At 37.1% G+C, this 20,347-nt stretch overlaps 1 long non-coding RNA gene across 1 annotated transcript; it reads left to right on the forward strand.

The window, feature by feature from the left end:
• The first annotated feature begins 1,277 nt into the window (after positions 1 to 1,277).
• Positions 1,278 to 9,171, forward strand: LOC309615223. The gene is made up of 2 exons (XR_014236646.1): positions 1,278 to 2,328; positions 4,510 to 9,171. It is a non-coding gene; the product is annotated as an uncharacterized lncRNA (long non-coding RNA).
• Positions 9,172 to 20,347: the final 11,176 nt, after the last annotated feature.

Here is a 20,347-nt window from a genome sequence, read left to right on the forward strand (position 1 = left end):
TTTATTCTCAGAGCAATCATATGTTATTGATGTTTATATCCTTATCTTACAGTTGAAGAAACTGAACTTCAGAGATGTTGAATAATACGTCCATCACCACAGAGTGAGTAATTTGATACTGAATCTACCAGATATCAAAGCAAAAATTATTTTAACAATGTTATCATTATTTTTTTCTTCATAGCCTAATGGAAACCTTGGACGTTAAACTTGTTAAATGGGCATCAATAGTAAAATTGACACTGATAACGATGGTGAAGTTCATAATAATGATAATAATCATTGCAAACATTTGTTGATAGCTCTCTATATGGCAGATATTTAACACTTTTCCTACATTATCTCATTTAACCTCATAAATTCCCAATAAAGTCAGTACGATTTCCCACCTTTTACATATGGGAAAATGAATGCACCGACATTCACACAGTTGGTAAATGGTGAGGCCAGAGATTCAATCCAGCTGTTCTAATTACTGTCACTATGACATATGAACTCTCAAAAATCCATTTTATCACCCTCACAGTGCAAATTTTTTGCATGGCTAAGTCCCACACTCATGCACAAACTTCAGGCACGTGAGAATCATTGTTTTCCGAAATGTATCATGACATTTGCCTTCATGGCTTTGTTGCTAGTGCTCTTTTCTCTTACAATCAATTGCCACCTTCTCTACACCAAGTACTGCTTATTTTATATAAAGATGTATGTAGGAAGCTATTCACTGGAGCATTAGTCTTAATGGAACTATTTTAAAATGATCTAATAATTCACCAGGAAGGGATTGGGGTAAACATTTCAAATTCCACACAAGTGTTATGAAAGTCCTAAATTTGTGCTTTCTAATAATATTAAAAACACATTAGAAACACCCAAAAATGCTCACCCTATGTGTCTAAAAAAGGATATAAAACATTGAATTCAAAAATAACACTAAAAAATGAAAGGGATACAATTAGGAGGGGCCACTTTCATTATTACACCTGATACTCTACTGTTTTTGCTTTCTTTCCTTACTCTGGTAAATGATACTTTCAGAGGTTCTTGTTTCCAAGGAGAATATTGCACCAGGGCTAACTGCCATTTTTCTAATAAAGTAGAAGTGAAGACTATCTCTGGCATTTTGAACTCCTTATACTGCTGAACTAACAGTCTAAGAAATGATAACTTTCTAGGACTGGCTGACTGATCCCGATTACCAAGAGGAAGTAAGTTGCTCATACATGGTATGGCATGGAGGATCGCATGGGGCATGCAGGTGATTTGCTGTGGTGCCTATGATAATAATGGTCTGGTGGAAACTGTTTTAATGCAATAGAAATAGGACCTCTCAGGATTTGCATCTTTTGGAAGTGAAGTTTAGGGTCAACCCCAGGTAAGAAACTTTGACTAGTTGAGGTGCTGTAAGAGGGGAAAGGAGATATAAAACAAGTGGTAGGAGAAGGAAGTTATAATTATCAATTTAGGCTTCATTCCAGCTGGAAAAGGCGGGGAGAACCAGTGAATTAACATGTTATTTTGTTTCTAAAGTTCCACTTTTCCAGCTATTATATACGAAGAGTACAGGTGGTGATTAAGTTATGTTACAGCTTATGTTCTAGGTGATAATGTGACTGAATTGACATCGCCTCGTGATGATACAGAAACTAATGGGACTTTATATCAGTTCCTGCCAGGACCCAGCCATATAGATATTGTCAACCGTTTGGTGTGCCATTCAACTATTTTTATATATTTATATATAATAATAAATGCATATCTATGTATATAAATCAAACCACATGTTACACATTGCACTGTATGACCTGTGTTTTTCTCTTAAAAACTTGTCACAAATATTTTTCATTTCTAATAACTTGGAGCTATATCATTTAATAACGATAGGACATTCCCTAACATAGACTATTTTAATCCATATTGAATTATATTTTGACTGATACAATTACTGATATCACCCTTAGTATAACTTGTTTACATGCTATTAGGGACTGAATTGTGTCCCCTCCAAATTCATATTTTGAAGCCCTAACCTCCAATGTGATGGCATTTGGAGGTGGGGTCTTTGGGAGATGATTAGATTTGGATGAAGTATGAAGTTGGGGTCCTCATAATGAAATTAGTGCCCTTATAAGAAGAGGCATGAAAGTGCCCTCTGTCTTTCTCTCTCTCCTCTCTCCCTCTCGCTCTCTCTCTCTCTCTCTCTCTCTTTCTCTTTCCCATGGAAGAACACAGGGAGAAAGTAGCTGCCTGCAAGCCAGGAAGAGTCTTCTCACCAGAATTCAACCTGGTTGTTGCCCTGATCTGAGACTTCCAGCCTCCAGAACTTTGGTAAATAAATTTCTGTTGCTTAAGCCACCAAGTCATTCCAGACTGATTAATATATATCCCTTTATCTTCAGCCTTTATGTTTCTTTTTTACAATTTTTTATTTAGTTTTATCTTTCATACAATATATAGGATACAGTTGAATATTGTTTCCTTAACTAGTGTGATGTTATTTTTACTAAACAGATAATCCATTCACCTTTAATTTGTTTATTGGCATAGTTGAAATTATTCTGGCCATTTTATTTAACGATTCTTATTTGACATGCTTTTTAGCATTTTAGCATTTTTTCTAGTATTTTGTCTTGCTTTTCACATGTTTTTGGATTGATAAAGTTTTCTTTATTTTATTTTCATGTAAACACATGAAATTTATATTTTTATTTATTTTCTTTACTAGTTTTCTTAAGAGAAGTAAAAAACTTATTTCAACTTATGTTTTTCTATTGTATTTAATTCACTAAGTCGAGAAAGATAATATGATTTCAATTCCCTCTTTTTCACAGATTCATCCATTTTGAGATGATCTCAGAATTTAATTTAGAAATGTCTATTTGTTTTTATCATGCCTCTTACCTATTCCTCTCCAGTCATTTAGCTACATTACACATATTAATAAAATAACATTATTTTCTATAAAATAGAACACCTAATTCATCCTAGGTTCCATTTTGACTGATATTAGTAATTTATGTAATTTACTTTTTTATTTGAAGTCCTTTAATGGCTTCATATTGCATTTAGTGTGAAAAAACACAAATTCCTTTCCATTTAAATTTTATGAATTTTATATTTACCTTTGTTAGTTCAGTATGATATCAACAAACAAGCAAGAACTTACATTCAAGCAGAATTGGGCGGATTTGAATCCTGGCTCCATCATACCCTGGACAGATAATTTAACTTCTTAGGACCCCATTTCTTCATCTGTGCAATGGGTTAAATAATAACTTTCAAAATGAGTAATTGTAAGGTTTAAATGATCTCATGAATAGAAAGCATTTTTAATACTGTTCTTATCCAGGGCACCCTCCTTCTTCCTGTCCAATCCTGTGATTCTGTAATATCTCCTGTAAATTATTGTTCTTAACTTAGCAAAGATTGCCCAATTCTATATAAAGAGGAAAACACTTGCCATTCATATTATTGCTTCAGAATATTTTTTTCATATGTGCCAAAACTTTGAGCCCATCCAATCTCAGATTCTTATCATGGATCCTCCATAAAAAATCAACATTTTCTTTCTTCATTCTTTTCCTGCTTTTTGTTTGTTTTCCTTTCTTTTTTATTTCCCTCCTATTTCTTCTACTACCTAAATTAGAAAATATGGAGAAAAATTTTATTTAGGTTTCCATGTATTGAAGTCCTTGTTGAATATTGTTTTAATGTTCTTTGTCAACAGGACTAATTCTAATAAAATGAGTTCATGTGAGATTCATTATATTACACTAATGCTATTATAACTATTATTTAAATGATGATAATAGCAGTAGAAGAGTTTAGCTCATTCTATTACTAACTTTCAGTAATTCTAGAGGGAAATTATTTTGAACAGTAATTTGGCATAGAGTGTATGTAATGTCTCTGCTGAATTTCAGCACCACAATATTTATGGTTTAGGATATTTGGAGGAACACAGACTTATATCAGTACAGTTGCTTCATGCTCCCCACCTGAAATCATAATTCTTCAAGCACCAGGTTTATTACTCTAGCAGTCTGTGGCCTATGGACACGTGTACTCACTCAATACCGAAAATAAGCAAAGAGATATAAAGTGATGCATAAAGCCAAACTTCTCCTATTATGTAGGAATCTGTTTTATAGAAACAAGAAACAACTGTTTTTTAAAGTACGAAAATTTTGGCAAGACTAAGAGGGACAATAATTGGCATAAAATTAGCTAGGGATTGAGTGATATTTTTTATAATTTTGAAGTGTTCTTGCATATGTAGTTTCACTTTATTCTTAGAGCAATCCATGTTTTTTGCTTTTGTTGGTGGTGCTGATGTCATTTGTCACCATCCCACAAAGGAGGAAACTGATAATTAAGGAATACAATGATCTTGCCTAAGGTCATAAACCCTGAAATGACAGACTTAGTGACAATCAAGTCTTCTAAAATCATATAACACCCTCCGTTATTACTCTCATCATTCTACTTATTCATTACTGTTAATTTCAGATTTGTTCACAGCATTTCAACACCTTTAGGTACTTTGTTTTTGCTTTTCATGACCATCAACAAAGTTGCTTTCCCTGCCTTGCACCAGTAAGATCTTCTTGGAAGTTCTGGCAACAGTCTTAAGCACAGACAAGTTCAAGTCCCTGATCTGTTAATTGACTGGTTATGTAAACTTGGTTATGTCACTTACTGTATCTGACCCTCAATTCTTTATTTCTTCATCTGTTAAAAAGGGAATGATGGTATCTCTTCCAGATTTATCTTGGACGCTATATTTTTGACAGTAAGCCAAAGTAAAGAAAGGTAAAGTAAGTGAAAAATATATTATAAACGACAAATATGATGCTATTCTCTCTGTCAGGAACACCTAAAGCCTATTAAGTGAACGATGTCAATCTGAAAAGGCTACGTACTCTATAATTCCAAGTATATGACAATCTGGAAAACAACAAAACTATGGAGACAGTAAAAAGATCAGTGATAGTCAAGGGTTCGAGGGGATGGAGGGGTAAAATGGAGCACAGGGTATTTTAAGGACAGTGAAACCATTCTGTATAATATGACAGTGGTGGATATATGTCATTATATATTTGTCATAAGCCATAGACTGTACAACACTTCGCATTAGCCCTAATGTAATCTACGTGTTTTGAGTGATAATGATGTGTCAATGTAAGTTCAGGAACTGTAATAAAGGTTCCACTCTGACACAGGACAGTGATGCTGGAGGAGGTTGTATGTGTGTGAGGACAAGGAATATATGGGAACTCACTGTACTTTCTGCTCAATATTGTTCTAATCCTAAAACTGCTCATAAAGTTTATTCATTTAAAGAATGAAATCACAGTTTAAAAAATAAAAAAGTTATTGGGAAACCTTCATTATAATACATTTGACAATTTAGATTAAAAGTTTGCTCAAGCAAACATGGGAAGAAATAAAATATGAACAAAATTGTTGAATTCTTAATTGAAAACATTTCTACAAATAAATCTAGTCAAATATCTTCACTGGTGAATTCTCCTAAACATTTAAGAAAAAAAAAGCCACCAGTCTTAAACAAACTATTCCAGAGGAAAGAAAAATAAGAAACATTTGCAAACTTGTTTTATGGGCCCAGCATGACCTTAACAGAAAACTTGACAAAAACCATGCAAAAAAATGAAAGAAATCATAGGCCAACATCTCATGAGCATGCACGCAAGGAAAGCTAAACAACGTCTCAGAAAATTAAATCCAGAAATACAGAAAAATAATATTATATTATGATCACATTGAGTTTATTTCAGGAATGAGATGTTGGTTTAATATTTGAGAATAAATCATAAATTAACATAAAAAGATAAAAACCATATGAAGATCTCAATAGATATGTAAAAAGCCTTTAATAAATTTCATCACCAATGATAAATCCATGACAAAATAGAAATAGAAATAAGAAGAAACTCCCTTAATCATCTGATAAGATAGAGCTACCAAAAGAAAACCCCTCTAGATCTTATTTAATTATTAAATATTAAAGATATCCATGAAGTCTAGATATGGATACCTGGTAATATCACATCAAGTCAGTAGTTTTATATCATTACAAGTTCAGCAAAGCAGGAATAAATTAAAAGTGTGAAAATTGAAAAGAAATATAACTGTCATTATTCATGCACAACTTAATTGTATATACTAAACATGCAAAGGAATTCTACAGATAAAAAGCCAAATGTAATAACTGGATGTAGAGTTGATGGATATGAGGTGACATTAAAATTCAATTATCATGTCTATTCATTGATAACAGACAAGAAGAAACTGAACATTAGAAAACATTTCATTTATGATAGCACCAGAACTGCCTCAGACTAAACTTAACAAAAGTCATTCCATACTTCTACACTAAAAACTATAAAATATTACTAAGTGAAAAAATTCTAAACATCTACATAGATGGATGTATATATCAGATTCATATATTTGAAGATGTAATATTTAAAAGATATCAATTCTCCCTACACTGATTTATACAATCAATGAAACTCTAATTATAAATCACATATGGCTATTTTTGTGGAAATTGGCACACTAAATCCTAAAGTATATATAGAAATCCAAAGGGCTAAAAGTATCAAAGAAATCTAAAAGATGAACAGTGTTGGAAGACATGCACTAACAGATCTAAAAATAAAACAACAGTAAGACAGTACTTTAAAACTATGATTTTAGCACAAAGATAGACATATATACAAATGGAACATAATACCCCAAAATTGACCCAAGCATCCATTGATTTACAATAAAGTGCTGTGGCAGAGCAATGGAAAAGGAGTGGTCTTTTAGATAAATGCCTCAAGATTAATTGTATATCTTATGAAAAAGTTAATTTGACACCTTTCTCATACCATACACCAAAATTTATTCCAGATGTACCTTAGACCTAAAATTGAAAGGTAACATTAGAAAGTTTCTAAAAGACAATATAGAGGAAAAACTTCACTATCTTGAATTTCTCAAAGATCTCTTGAATGAGAGCGCGCACACCCACACACACACACACACACACACACAGACATGCTCATGCATATATGCATAATCACTAATCATAAAGTGCAAGATTGATGAACTAGATTTAATTAAAATAATAACTTTTATTCATCAAGAAAACACCATGAAGAGAGCTATAATGCAAGCCACAGAGTGGAGGAGGCTATTTGTAATCATATATCTGACAAAGAAATTGTATCCAGAATATATAAACAAGTGTTATAAATTGATGAAACAAATGCAACAGTACAATACGTATAGACATGGGTCAAAGGACTTACTTAAATAAGCGTTTCACAAATAAAGTTATCCAAGTGGTCATAGAGAATACCATATCATTATTTATCATCAGGGAAATGCAAATTAAAACCATGCTAAGCTACCCCTATAAACTCCCCGGAATGACTAAAGTTTAAAAAATCTGACAGTCACCGGTTGGTGAAGAAATAAAGCAGCAGGATTTTTCACACAATGTTGATGGTGGTTCAGTTTGGTAAACTCACTTTGGAAACTGTAAGTTAATGCCAATAAAGCTGAGTTTATCTATACACAGTGCCTTGGCAATTTCAGCCCTTGGCAAATATGTCACAGAATGTTGTACTGAAAGACATGTACACAAATGTTCAGAGAAACTTTATTCATAAGTGCCAAAACTGGAAACAGCCAAAATGTCCATCAACATTATTAAATCATTACATATTCATACAATAGGAGATCATTTAGCAATGAAAAGGATAAGAGTATACAAAGCAACAAAATGAATAAAATCTGTAATCATAATAATGTGCAAAAAATAAAAACAAACAAAACAAAAAAATACACACAGAGGAGTGCATACCATACAATTCTACTCATATGAGCAGACAAAACATTTTTTAAGGTGAGAGAAATCAGGATAGTAATTACTTCTGGGAGTTGCTGTGGGGCAAGGGGAGGTGGCTATTTCTCAAATGTAAATAATGTTCTGTATTTTTATTCTAGAGATGGTTACAAGCCTATCACCACTTTCTGCAAATTTTCAACCTATATACTTAACAGTTGTACATTTTACATTTGGTAAACTTCAGTAAATAGGTAAAAATATTTTGAAGTATTTCCCAAATTTGTTTTGTATACACTTCAGTGACTATTAGAAGATATGCCTAATGCCTTTTCAATTTTTCATTGAACATTGACTTCGTCCAGTGAATTGTGCCAGATATTGTTGGAACAGAAGAATGGTTGACATTAGGCCTCCGCCCTTGTCCAGTTTAGTGTTTAACAGAGACAGAATGAGATGTAGCACAAACAATAATACAAGGCAGAAAGTCATGTAAACCACCTATGGACCACAGAGCGGGCCACCAGGAGTCTTCAAGGAAGAGATGGCATCTGAGTTGGACTTTGAAGTCTCAGTAGAATTTCGACCAGTGTAGGTAAGAAGTGGTTTCTCTGCAGGGGAAAAAAAAAGCATCGAAAAGCCACGCAAGTGTGAAAATGTGAGGTGTGTGTGTATATGTGTGTGTGTGATCTACATGGAAATATAAATTATGAATATGGTTGATGTGAAAATCGTGAGTGGCATCTCCATTTCTAGCATGTGCATTAATTGTTACTGAAACATATCAGTAAATTGAGAAGCAAGAGTTTGAAATCTGTTGAACTGTCTCTATCAACAGAATACAGACTTTGGTTTCTGAAATTGTACTTTCAGGGTTTGGGGAATCATGAAGTGCATGCTATTGGCCAGAGTATTTTGAGGAGACCTGAACTGGCAATCTTGGGAAGTGCTTCTAATATAAGAACCCATAGGATGATTTTGCTGGAATGTAGAACTTGTACCATGGAGAAGTAGACAATGGAACTTAAAGGGCAGCTTGAAATTAGTCTGTGGAGGGTCAGGAGGTCTAGGTTAAGGATTTGGTATTATGCTTATGGTCAGGAGTGTTTGATGGCCTTTGAGCAAGGGTATGACATGGAAAAAGCCTCATTTAAGGACCCTTGGCCTGATATTGAATGGAAGAATAGAACTGTTCTAACAACTCAGAAAATAAGGCCAGGGCACAAGTGCTTATATGTGATTTCTATGTACATGTCTCTGTCCATTCATCAATAATGCAGAGAAAAGGAGGTAACTAGCCAAGGTGACAATGCCCAGAACTTGATTTTGCAGGTAGTAGAACCAGGTCTGATCTTGGCCCTAATCATCTGGGGTTCTCAGGCATGACAATGAAAGAGAAACTCTGCTAAGTAACAGGCCACATCTGTGCAACGTACACAGATTCATGCACATGGCTGGGGTCCGGCAATGCGGTGCTTGCCAGTGTTTTCATAGAAATAGGCTACATTGCAAGTGACTTTCTCGGCTAAAGCTATGATTTATGGTGGTGGGGCGGGTGTAATAATGTAGTTATAGGGGGTGGGGCAGGGAACAGAAATGGGAGAGGGAAAGAGATATTGCTGTTTTAAGGAAAGCTTCTTTACGACTTCACCTGATTTTATGACTGTAGAGAGTCTCTTGAAAATGATTTCAGGAATTGTGCTTTTGGGTCATCGTCCTCGTTGTGGTAGTTTTAAAGAGTCTTGAAGGATGCTTTTTGTTCTCTCCACAGTATGAGCCCTGGGCAATAGGCCAAAGTTGTTTTAAATCTCAGTTGAAAGTTCTGGCTCTTTCCATGTGAACATGTGCCAAAAGGAAGTCTAATAACTTATCAAGTTGAGGCACCTCAGGGAGGTCCAGAAGCAGAAATTTTTGAGGAGTTTAGGGAGCAAGTTTATTAACTCTTGACCTGATTGTAGCCCTTTTTGAGCTACTATTTATATTTTTGTTAATTGATTTAAAAAAATTTTTTTGCAAAGACAATCAGCCTGAGAGCCCCGAGACCTAGATTTATTCACTGAAACTTTTTAATTAATTGTGCCATTGACCAACTCCAATGGTCACTCTATGCCTCAATTTTCTCCTGTGTAAAGTAGAGATAGTACATGTCTGAAATACCTCATTAATATGTCTCTAAAGTGAAAGTTCTGTGCAAGAGCACAAAATAAGTTCATCTCAGCAAATTATTTATCCAGCACCTCTAATGTACTAAACTAACAGCTGCAAGGCATTCAAGAGATATTTGAGACACAATTTCTAGTTTCCAAGACCCAAAGACATGGCCTGCAAAGCAGAGTATGCCAGATTCCGCAGAAGCTGACGTAGTGGATAGTGTGTGTGTGTGTGTGCCACTCACATTTCTACCCCTCCCCTTTCCTTTTCAGGCAGAAGCCTTCATTCCCTGAGGAGTTCGCAGTTCACACTACACCTGACTATCTGCCACTGCCCTTGGTTCTTGCCCCAGAGGGATGTTAGGGCCCTGGCCCTCTTGCAGTAATTCAAAACAATTCTGAAGTGTCCTCATAGCTCCAAAGTTCTCCATGGGATTGGCTGTGGCCCTTACAGAGACACTATTACAGCCCAATGCTCTTCTTTCACTTCCCCAGGCCTGTTGACCCCTAGAGAACTCCCCAGAAAAATTCCTTCATGGATGTCCCCATCTCAGACTCTGCTTATCAGAGAACCTGACCAGTGGTAATTAAACAGGAAAAGAAGTTCTATGGGAATTCACAAAAGGAAGTTAGCAAATCCCGCTTTAGGAAGATGAGACAGGAAAAGCTGATTGTGGAAGATGGTGTTTGTGATGTGGTTTGATGGATACGTGGGGTCTAACTGAAAGAGAATGTGGAAGAGAAAGTAGGGAAAGAAGTATTTATTATTAGTCTTCCCTCAGTATCCTCTGTGTATTGATTCCAGGAGCCCCCATGGATACCAATATCAGCAGATGCTCAAGTCCCTTATATATAACAGGTTAGTACAATGAATACAGTCAGCCCTCGGTATCCACGGGTTTCCCATCCTCAGATTCAACCAACCACGGATAGAAATTTTGGATATGGAGAGCCAACTGTATGTTAGGAGGAAACAGCGTAATTGAAGTCTCAGAGATCAGTAATGAGACATGTAACTCTGAAAAGTTCAGAGAGCCTATGTGAAACAGGGCACTAGAAGATCCAGATGAGAAGGAGGATGAGTGTATATAATGGAGGGTTCTAAAATCTAGGCTAAGAGTAGTGCACTAAATTGGAGCTCAAAAGGAAAAGGAGAGTCTATTTAGTAGAGGAGCTATATAACAGAGGCTATGCTTTCAAAGAATGATCCAGGAACTAAGATAATGCAGTGCTCTAAAATGTAAGATTCTTTTTTCTTTTTAAAGATTTTTTTGATGTGGGCCATTTTTTTTTTTAATTATTAGCACCTTTAATTATTATTTATTTACTTATTTATTTTTTTGTCTGTGTTGGGTCTTCGTTTCTGTGTGAGGGCTTCCTCTAGTTGCGGCAAGCGGGGGCCACTCTTCATCGCGGTGCGCGGGCCTCTCACTATCGTGGCCTCTCTTGTTGCGGAGCACAGGCTCCAGACGCGCAGGCTCAGTAGTTGTGGCACACGGGCTTAATTGCTCCGCGGCATGTGGGATCTTCCCAGACCAGGGCTCGAACCCGTGTCCCCTGCATTAGCATGCAGATTCTCAACCACTGCGCCACGAGGGAAGTCCTGGGCCATTTGTTTTTCAAGTCTTTATTGAACTTGTTACAATATTGCTTCTGTTTTCTTATGGTTTTTGGCCACGAGGCATGTGGGCTCTGACCAGGAATCAAAACCCACACCCCCTGCATTGGAAGGTGAAGTCTTAACCACTGGACCACCAGGGAAGTCCTGAAAATGTAAGATTCTTTCTGATGCTTAATAATCTTAGATCATATAAAAAATTAGAAGGGTTCCAAATGAAATGAAGTTAGGGAAAATATTAAACAGGTTGAAAAATAGAATTCCAACACCTGGAATATGCTTTTTTTGTTGTTTTTTAACTTAATAATTATCCAGGCCAGCTGGCTTGAGGATACATGGCAGGGGAAGAGAGAGAGAGAAAGGAAAAGTGAAAATGAGAAGGGAAGTCTTTCTTCCTCTCTCTCTTTCTAACTATTAATTTTACCCCATAACCAACCTCTTATGGGACCATACCTCTCCAGTTCTGTTCTTGGAAAGTAGTCAGCAAACTGAGTGCTTTCGAAATCTAACCTAGAACTCAGTTTATACTCAGGCTTGAGCATGGCTGGCTCATATCACATCTTGGGGCTGAAAGTCATCTCTGTGACCTATTGCCATTTAGGCAAATCCCTCCTCTAACTCTCATATTCTTTATTTGCAGAAAATGAATTGTGATGTAATTTTAAGAGAACATTGTGTGAAGTGCTCTGCAGGCCCTGGTGCATATTAACACCCTATGCACGTAGCTCTTGTAATTAGCTCAGCCACTAATGGTCTAGATGATCTTGGAAATAATCTTTCACACCCATGGTCCTCAAATTCCTCATCTAAAAAAGCTACTTGCTGGCTACACTTTCAACCCTGATCTTCCTACTAGGTTCCCAAGCATGTTTTCTTCAAAGCTAAAGTAAAATAAAAATACAAATTAGCTAATCCCGATTCAACAAGATGCATATACTCAGTGAATTTACATCCAAGAGGCAGTTGAGGGAATTGAGAGGGGAAACAAGATGGCATTGATTTTAGGGTCAATGCCAGAGTTAGGGTCTGCTTCAGAATTGTCTGATTAACTGCACATTTTTTTTCTCTGAGATCCTGTGGGCACCGGATCTGCCAAATACTTTTGTTTCCTACAAGAAAGATTTTATTTACTTCAACTAGTCACCAAACATTTGCATCCCTTGCTGCTCTGACCTAGAGCCAAGGGCCCTTAAAGCTTCTCTTGCATGACATGTAGGTCTTTTCTGTGAATGACTGCCACAGGCAGGCACTGGCTCAAACCTAATCTGTGCACAGATTCCTGTTCCTCTGTTATGTTTCCAGTGTCCTCCTTCAGGTGTCAGGAAAAGTACATGGGCATCCACTAGGCCAACACACCAGTGCAGCCTGGATTTTAGTGGAGCCCCAACAAGCTACAGTCAACAACTCACCTTGCTTTGGCAGAACAAGGACAAATTCCCTTTCTCAGTTCCCCACCCTGATTCACCACAGCTCTTCCAGTACAGACTTGTACAATGTTCATTCCAGATTGAAAGGGAATCTGAAGGCAGCCCCTTTTCCCGGCTCCCCTCACTGACTGTTTTATGTATAGAGGACAAGAGACAGAGGGGAGGGGAATGAAATGGTGTCTCTAATATACTTTAGGCATGGTTTTCGACTGTGTACAGTAGGAGTTCTGGATTCAGTGTCAGTGCTTGGATTTCTGTTATAGATCCTTTGTGCTCTATTTTCTTTCATATATGTCACATAGTTTCCAGTCAACTGGGAAAAATTGCTTGGGGTGTGTACCCCTTGTGAGTCTCTAAGGCCATATTAGGGAAATGTTTATATTGATACTAAGTTTCAGCACAGACTTTGGTCTCATCTCTTATTCTCCACCCAGCTACTACTGTGGAAATAGCTGGTACGTATGGGAAAGTCGTAAAATCCAGAATCAGAAGGCTTAGGGTCTTGATTGGTTCTACACGTAAGAGTTAGTTGACTTTGGCAAGTCAGTGGTTCTCCCTGATCCTTGGTTCACTCATCTGAAAAATGGGAGTAATAGAGAGATGTGGTGAACTTTGAATGAAATTACACAACTCTTCTATGGATTCCAAAAATATAATGGGCATGTGAAGTGGAATCGGGATTTCACAATTTTACATCAGACTGTCTTGACCAGAATTTTACAACCTTTGGATCTCCATCAATAGATATCTTTCCAACTCTGCTATATATAGAGGAAAAAATAAAACTCATCATTCATTACTGCTATCTTTTATATGACTTCCTGGCAAATATACAATGGTTTATCAGGTGAGGTAATTATGTTTTAGTCAATGGCTAGGGCCCAAAACAAATATCTTTACTGCCTTTTTTGAGATAAGTTCTTGTAAAAGGCTAGTGTTAATGCCATGAGGGATGTCTTTCTATTCAAAGGGGGAAAAATGAACTTTCAGCAGGCTCCTGATTCTCACTATCTTCCAGACTCCACGTTGAAGACCACTTACCCGCTTAGTAAACTTTGCCCCAGCTTTAAGAGATCAGCCTGTCCTTAGTGCAGAGAAACAGAGAAGATGTGCATATCTCTCTAATTTGTCTGCAGCTTATCCTCTGACTTTGCATACCAATTTTTGTATCTGAACATCTTTATCTTAGGACAGCACTGGAAGCGAAGATTAACTATAGAGAAGAAAAACCAATGAACATAAATACATTGACTTTACTTTGCAGCACGACATCTTCCGTCTGGATCTGTCACTAGGTCCTGGTCACCTTCCACATGGCAGATGTAGTTCCCTAGTACAAGGGACCTTTTTCCTGAACATTTAAATACCTCAGTGTTTTTCTATTTTCCTGCTGTGTCCTATGAATAGATTGGTATCTTAGAGCAGGTTTTCTATTTGAAGACTACCTCTATCCAGAACATTGATGGCACAAATGACTTTCTCATTCAGGAAGTCACCTGTCTTGTCAAAGTGATGTGGCCTCCACAACGTGGACATTTCTGAATATAAGCAATAACCTCACATTAATCCTACTTATCCCAAGAAATACCCTCACAGAACAAGTGATGGTTTGCTCTTAGACAAAGAGATAGCTGGGAAGTTCAACACAGCTTATTTAGTAACCAAGTTTATCTCTTGCATGTTTATCATGTTTTAAGTATTCAGATACTTTTAGTCCTGTGATCAACATGAACCCTACCACATGGTCAATTAGGTCATGTAATCCCATTTTATTGATGAATAGTGTGAGGTACATAGAACTTCAGAGACGCCCCATAGCCAGGGTGTGCACACAGTCTTCTGTCACTGGATTCTAGACACTCTCTTAAACCTTGTCTTGATTCCTAGATCAAGTTATCCCTATAGACTGTATTCCTTGCCCAGTTTGAGAGCTCATCAAAGCTTAGACACAGTAACAAAGTAACTCCAAGCCAATGACAGGAAACAAAAAATCTCAAAGCATAGACAAAACAAGATTTTACTCATTTTATTAATAACATCCTTCAAAATCTTTGTCCAATGAGAAGTTACTAAGTATTCCAATATAACATATATCCATAGTCAAATGATTTTAGGATCTCAAGCTGGTCATATATGGATATCAGGATAATTGAATCCTTAGATGTTCTAGTAAGACATACATTCTATGCTAATTAAAAAGTTAGGAGTTCTTTGGTCTGGGGCTTGTCAGCAATCCTCTCTAAAGTATGAATTGCCATACCTTGTACTTCCTGCCACCATCGATGGACCTTTTATATTTTAAAAGTAAAAGATAACTGAACTCTGGGAGAATATTTGATGCTTCATTGGGTAACATGAGAAGCTGCTAGTTTGAAGTTGGCTCTACCCCTTAACCAGTATGATCTAACAGGTGTGATAGTATAAGAGGTAACTGTGCTGAATAAGGGTGCTATAAGTCCTTAAAAGGCCCAATAAGAACACCATAGTGCAAACCTATAGGATTCCACATCAAAGTCATGCTTTCTATAGTAGGAAACAACTCTCCATTTGAAATATGGCTCCTGATGTGCTAGTAGAGACTGAGCACCTGACCATGGACATTTAAATGACTAAGTGACCTAAGAGCTCTTGGATCCACTAAGTCCTAACATTGAGTCTGCACAGCAGCAACTCCATCATGCCATGGAAATATATTTGAGATAATAGTGTATATATTGAGGTATTTGAAAGGCATCAATAAATGCATAAGCAGATGATGCAGACTTCCATGCCATCTTAATCCACTCATCACTATGGCAACTATAAAATGCCCAACCAGACATCAGCAGAGACTTACAACATTCCTCAAAGGAAGCAGTCAGAAATAGAATGGCTTTAGAGTGGGGAGCCATTTGTTGTTAGAGAATTCAATTTATACTTCACGTACAGGTACTTCTTTGCCTGAAATGCCTCCACCATTGAAAGACTTACAAAATGCCTTATTTATCAATATGTTCTCATACATAATGCTGCTCTGGGCCAAGGTACGCTTTTATTAATAAGGAAATTCACTTCTGGGCCCAAGACCGTGTACCTGATCACACAGAAGCAGCTGGCCTGATGGAATAATAAAACAGCTTCTTGGTGGTTCAGCTGAAGCACAGCTGGAGGACAATCAGCTGTCTTAGAGCCCTTTCCTTCAGGATATGGTAAATACCAAATACTGCCCGAGGGTGAGGAGAATCTAACATGGGTAATGGAGGAGGGACTTAATAAATGCCAATGACAGCCTTACAACTACCTCGGTAGCAGGCAGTATAGTTTATTTGTTTGTTTTTTTTCCACCTTTGGCTTCCAGGACATGACAACTAGTTAACATATTGAAGAAGATTCTATATCTGATGTGGCATGTAATTATCTTTTGGAGGAAGGAGCAAAAGTTATCTTCACCCTCTCAGAAAATAATACATGAACAAATGAAAAGGATGTCTGACACTGTAGTATAGTAGCTGGATGTTTTGGAAGGCGTGAGATGTGGTACCCTAAGGAGACAACTGTGTTAGTCATAAGCCTTTTGCTCCATCTCTGATACCTTTGACTGCTTCATTTTGACCATGCATCACCTGCTGCCCACCTCACCCTTAAACCACTGCCGCTTGTTCCAGCACCTTAACTGAGCTTCCCAAATTAGTTGGGTGGAGTCTAATTTGGAGCCTCAGGTTGAGCTCTGTTGGCGCCACGTACCCTTCTTCTTTGGAGGTGGATGAAATGTGACACTAGGGAACGTGGGATCTGCCTTACTGAGTGGTCACTGAGGGTTCAGGTGAAGCGAACTGGAGATCTGAGGGAATCCCAAGTCCACAGGGTAAACATTAACCAACATTAAACAGGAGACAGGAGGGATCCAGGCAGTTAAATTCCTCCTCCTTCTTCCTTCTATGAACTACTCTGAGATGCAGTTTTCTACGTAGCCCCTCCAGAGAAAGTGATGTGTGCTAGAAAACAAGCCTCATAGCATCCAGTGGTTTCTCTTTGAGGCTTATAGTAAGGAAGCGGCCGGCAGTTTAACTCAATGGATTATTCTCATCTTTTTTTGCTTCACTTCTATTTTTTAATACCTATCAATTGAGCTTGCGTCCTGCTGTCAAATGTAGCATCAATGCTTTTATCCTTGCCCTGAGCTTTATTTTTAGAGAACCTAGGCAAAGTGCATGTATTAGTCATTCCTATTCCACGGTAGCTAGAACAATAATGGACACATTGTACTCCTCAATAAATTCAGAAATACTAAGTTAAATCAAATTTTTGAAGTAAAATAAGTCAATTATCAACAGGGGTGTTGACATTTACAATTTGTTTCTTAATGTGAGATGAAAGATTAGCATTAGTAATAGAAGAGGAAGTATCTGGAAACAAGTTCCTTTTCCTGCACTTTGAAATTATAGTCCTGAGATCAGATCCTTTTCATGTAACCGCAGCTGAGGATCATTCTGGATAGACTTGAGTAGTTAGGGGTTTATTTCCCCAGCCTCTCTCTGGGAAAACAGACTCACCCAGATAACTAAGTTTTCCATAAAATTCTTCAGAAAAATTCCTTTTCCCTAAGACAATCCTGAAAAGTTTCTCCGTCACCTTTCTTGATTTACTGTGATCTAATTCAGATTGCAGAGTCTTCTTTAAAAAAAGGTTCTATATATCCATATAAGCCTTAGATATAGGAAGATATAGATAGATGAATACATAGATACGTATATGAATACATAGAGACGTATGCATACAGACACACACACACACACACACACACGTGCCTGCACACATCTTAATGTGAGATCCTATACTATCTCTTATGTGCAAGTCAATTTTCCCATCTAATTAAGGGGCAGAGTGATAGATAGCTTGAGGCTGTGTTATACGCAACCCATCACAAAGGATGTGTATGAGAAAGAATCTGACAGATATGCACGGTTATGTGGAGACTTGTTATCTCACACTAAGTTTTCTCCTCTAATAGCAGTATGGGTGGCTTGCCAAAACAAGAACGGTATGTGACACCCTTTTTCTTAAATGAGATCTTTATCATAAAAATGACACAGTGAGCTCTTATAATCAGAGGGAAGTATGCCGTAAGGTTCTAAATATATCACTGTAATGATTCTACATTTTTATCACTACACTTACACTTACGATCAGCTCTAATGGAAAACTCATGGATGTCATCAGTCCTTTTGTCCTTCTTAACAATTTGATAATCCTTTCTCAAAGCACTGAGCCATCTTGGATCACTAGTGACTGTCTAGAACACAAATACATTGCACAGCGTGACGTTACTGATCAGCTGGATCATCTTTCTCCATTTCAGTTAATCTATGAAACAATTTGCAAGGAATCCCTAACAGCTTTAGAACTCTGAACTTTGTCTATGATTTATTTACCCTCCATAATGAGACCTGCTGTCTCGATTCACGAGACTTTTGGAGTCATAAAATATTACTTCAGTCTCAACTTTACGTACAATTGTGACAGTTCATTAAAATGATATGTTGACTGGAATCCTGCTACTCAAAGTGTGGTACACAGACTGGTCATGCCAACATCACCCAGGAGCCTGTTAGAAATGCAGAATCTCAGCACTTAACCCAGACCTACTAAGAAAGAGTCTATATTTTACCAAGATGCCCAAATAATTCAGATACACATTAAAATTTGAATTAGAGGGCTGGCACTGGAGAGATCTTCCAGGTCCAATGTCAAGATTCACTGGAAGTTATCTCCTTCTCAGCATCAGTGTTAACTCATAGTTGCTAAACTGAATACTTAGATTATTATAGCTGCTTGGCAAGAAGGATATTGGAACTTCCCAGCTGTAATTGCCAATGAATAAGCTGTTTCAACTCCTGCCAATAACTCAAATGATCTCTTCTTCCATAGCTAATTTCATAATCTCACATTTTTGTGTCTACTGGAGAGATTGACTGTTCTGGGTCAGCATTTAACAATTCTTCAGCCTTCCCATATGTAAAATATCTGTTTGGTTGTCACTCTAGGTTTCCTTATATAGCATTCAAAGATAACTTTACAAGGAAATGTAGTCTATGTATTGAGATACACAAATATTTTCTTTACAAGCCATTCTAAATGAACATTTTACAACCAATAACATTGCCTGTTATGACTGTACCAGAGAGCAGATCTTTCTCAGCTCTCAACAGAAAAATCTTCTCAAATTACCTTGAGAAAAGAGAAGAGTGCTGTTTGAATATAACTCAGGAATACAAGTTGACTTTTTTATTTGGGATAATTTGATAACTGACCTGTTCAAATCAAGCACTGTATTTTATTTCTTCCACCACACATCAGCCAAGATTGGATTTCTGAAAATTAAAGGTATTAAAACCTAATGGAATCTACATGTCAGGTTTTGAATTGTCTCAATGGATAGATTTCTGTTTAAATGTCTATTGTGTTTATAATTTGAAGGCTCAAATATAATTCCTTCATATTTTGAGAATTTATCTACCAAGATTTCATTGATTTCCTAGGTGATATTTTCAAATTAAAATACAAATACTTAACCTCATCAGGTGCTAATTGTCAGCCTCTGCCCTTCCCCCAACATGTGCTCCACACAATGAATAAACATTCATTTGCAGATTGCCCTTTTTTTTGGTGGGACCAATCAGAATCCAACTGTAATGACACTCCTCCCACTCTGAATCTGGGGGAGATCTGTGACTGCTACGACCGAGAGAATATCGTAAACATGGCACGAGGCCAGTTTTCAGCCAACTCCTTAAATGTTGGCAACTTCCACTTCCTTGGAACATTCTTTCTCAGAATGCTGAGACCACCATGCTAGAAATGTGGAGAATATGGATAGAAAGATGCTGCACCAGGCCCCAGCTGTCTAGCATCCTTGCTCAGGCAGTAGATGTGTGTAAAGAAGCCTCCATATGACCCCAAACCCATCTGCCACCTCCCTGGAACTGCATGAGAAATACCAAATGGGAAATGTCCAGCTGAGCCTCCAAACCTCCAGAACTATGAAAGATAATACTAAGTTGTTGTTGTGTTAAGGCACTGAGTTCTGTGGTGGTTTGTTACATAGCCACTGATAAATAGAATAGTTGTTCTATGTCTAAGAGCTGAAAACTCTTCATTTCAATCAATTCTTCACATTTCAACACTGATATCAGTTGAAAACTCCCTGAAACTTTAATAAAGGTACCATTCTGTCCCTCTGGATAGAGATGATAGAACCCATTGCTATGGCTGTGTAGGGACACAGCCATAGCAATGGGTTGAGAGAAGTTTT

Source organism: Balaenoptera borealis (assembly GCF_965194805.1).
Source record: "Balaenoptera borealis genome assembly, chromosome: 17".
NCBI classification, from domain to species: Eukaryota; Metazoa; Chordata; class Mammalia; order Artiodactyla; family Balaenopteridae; genus Balaenoptera; species Balaenoptera borealis.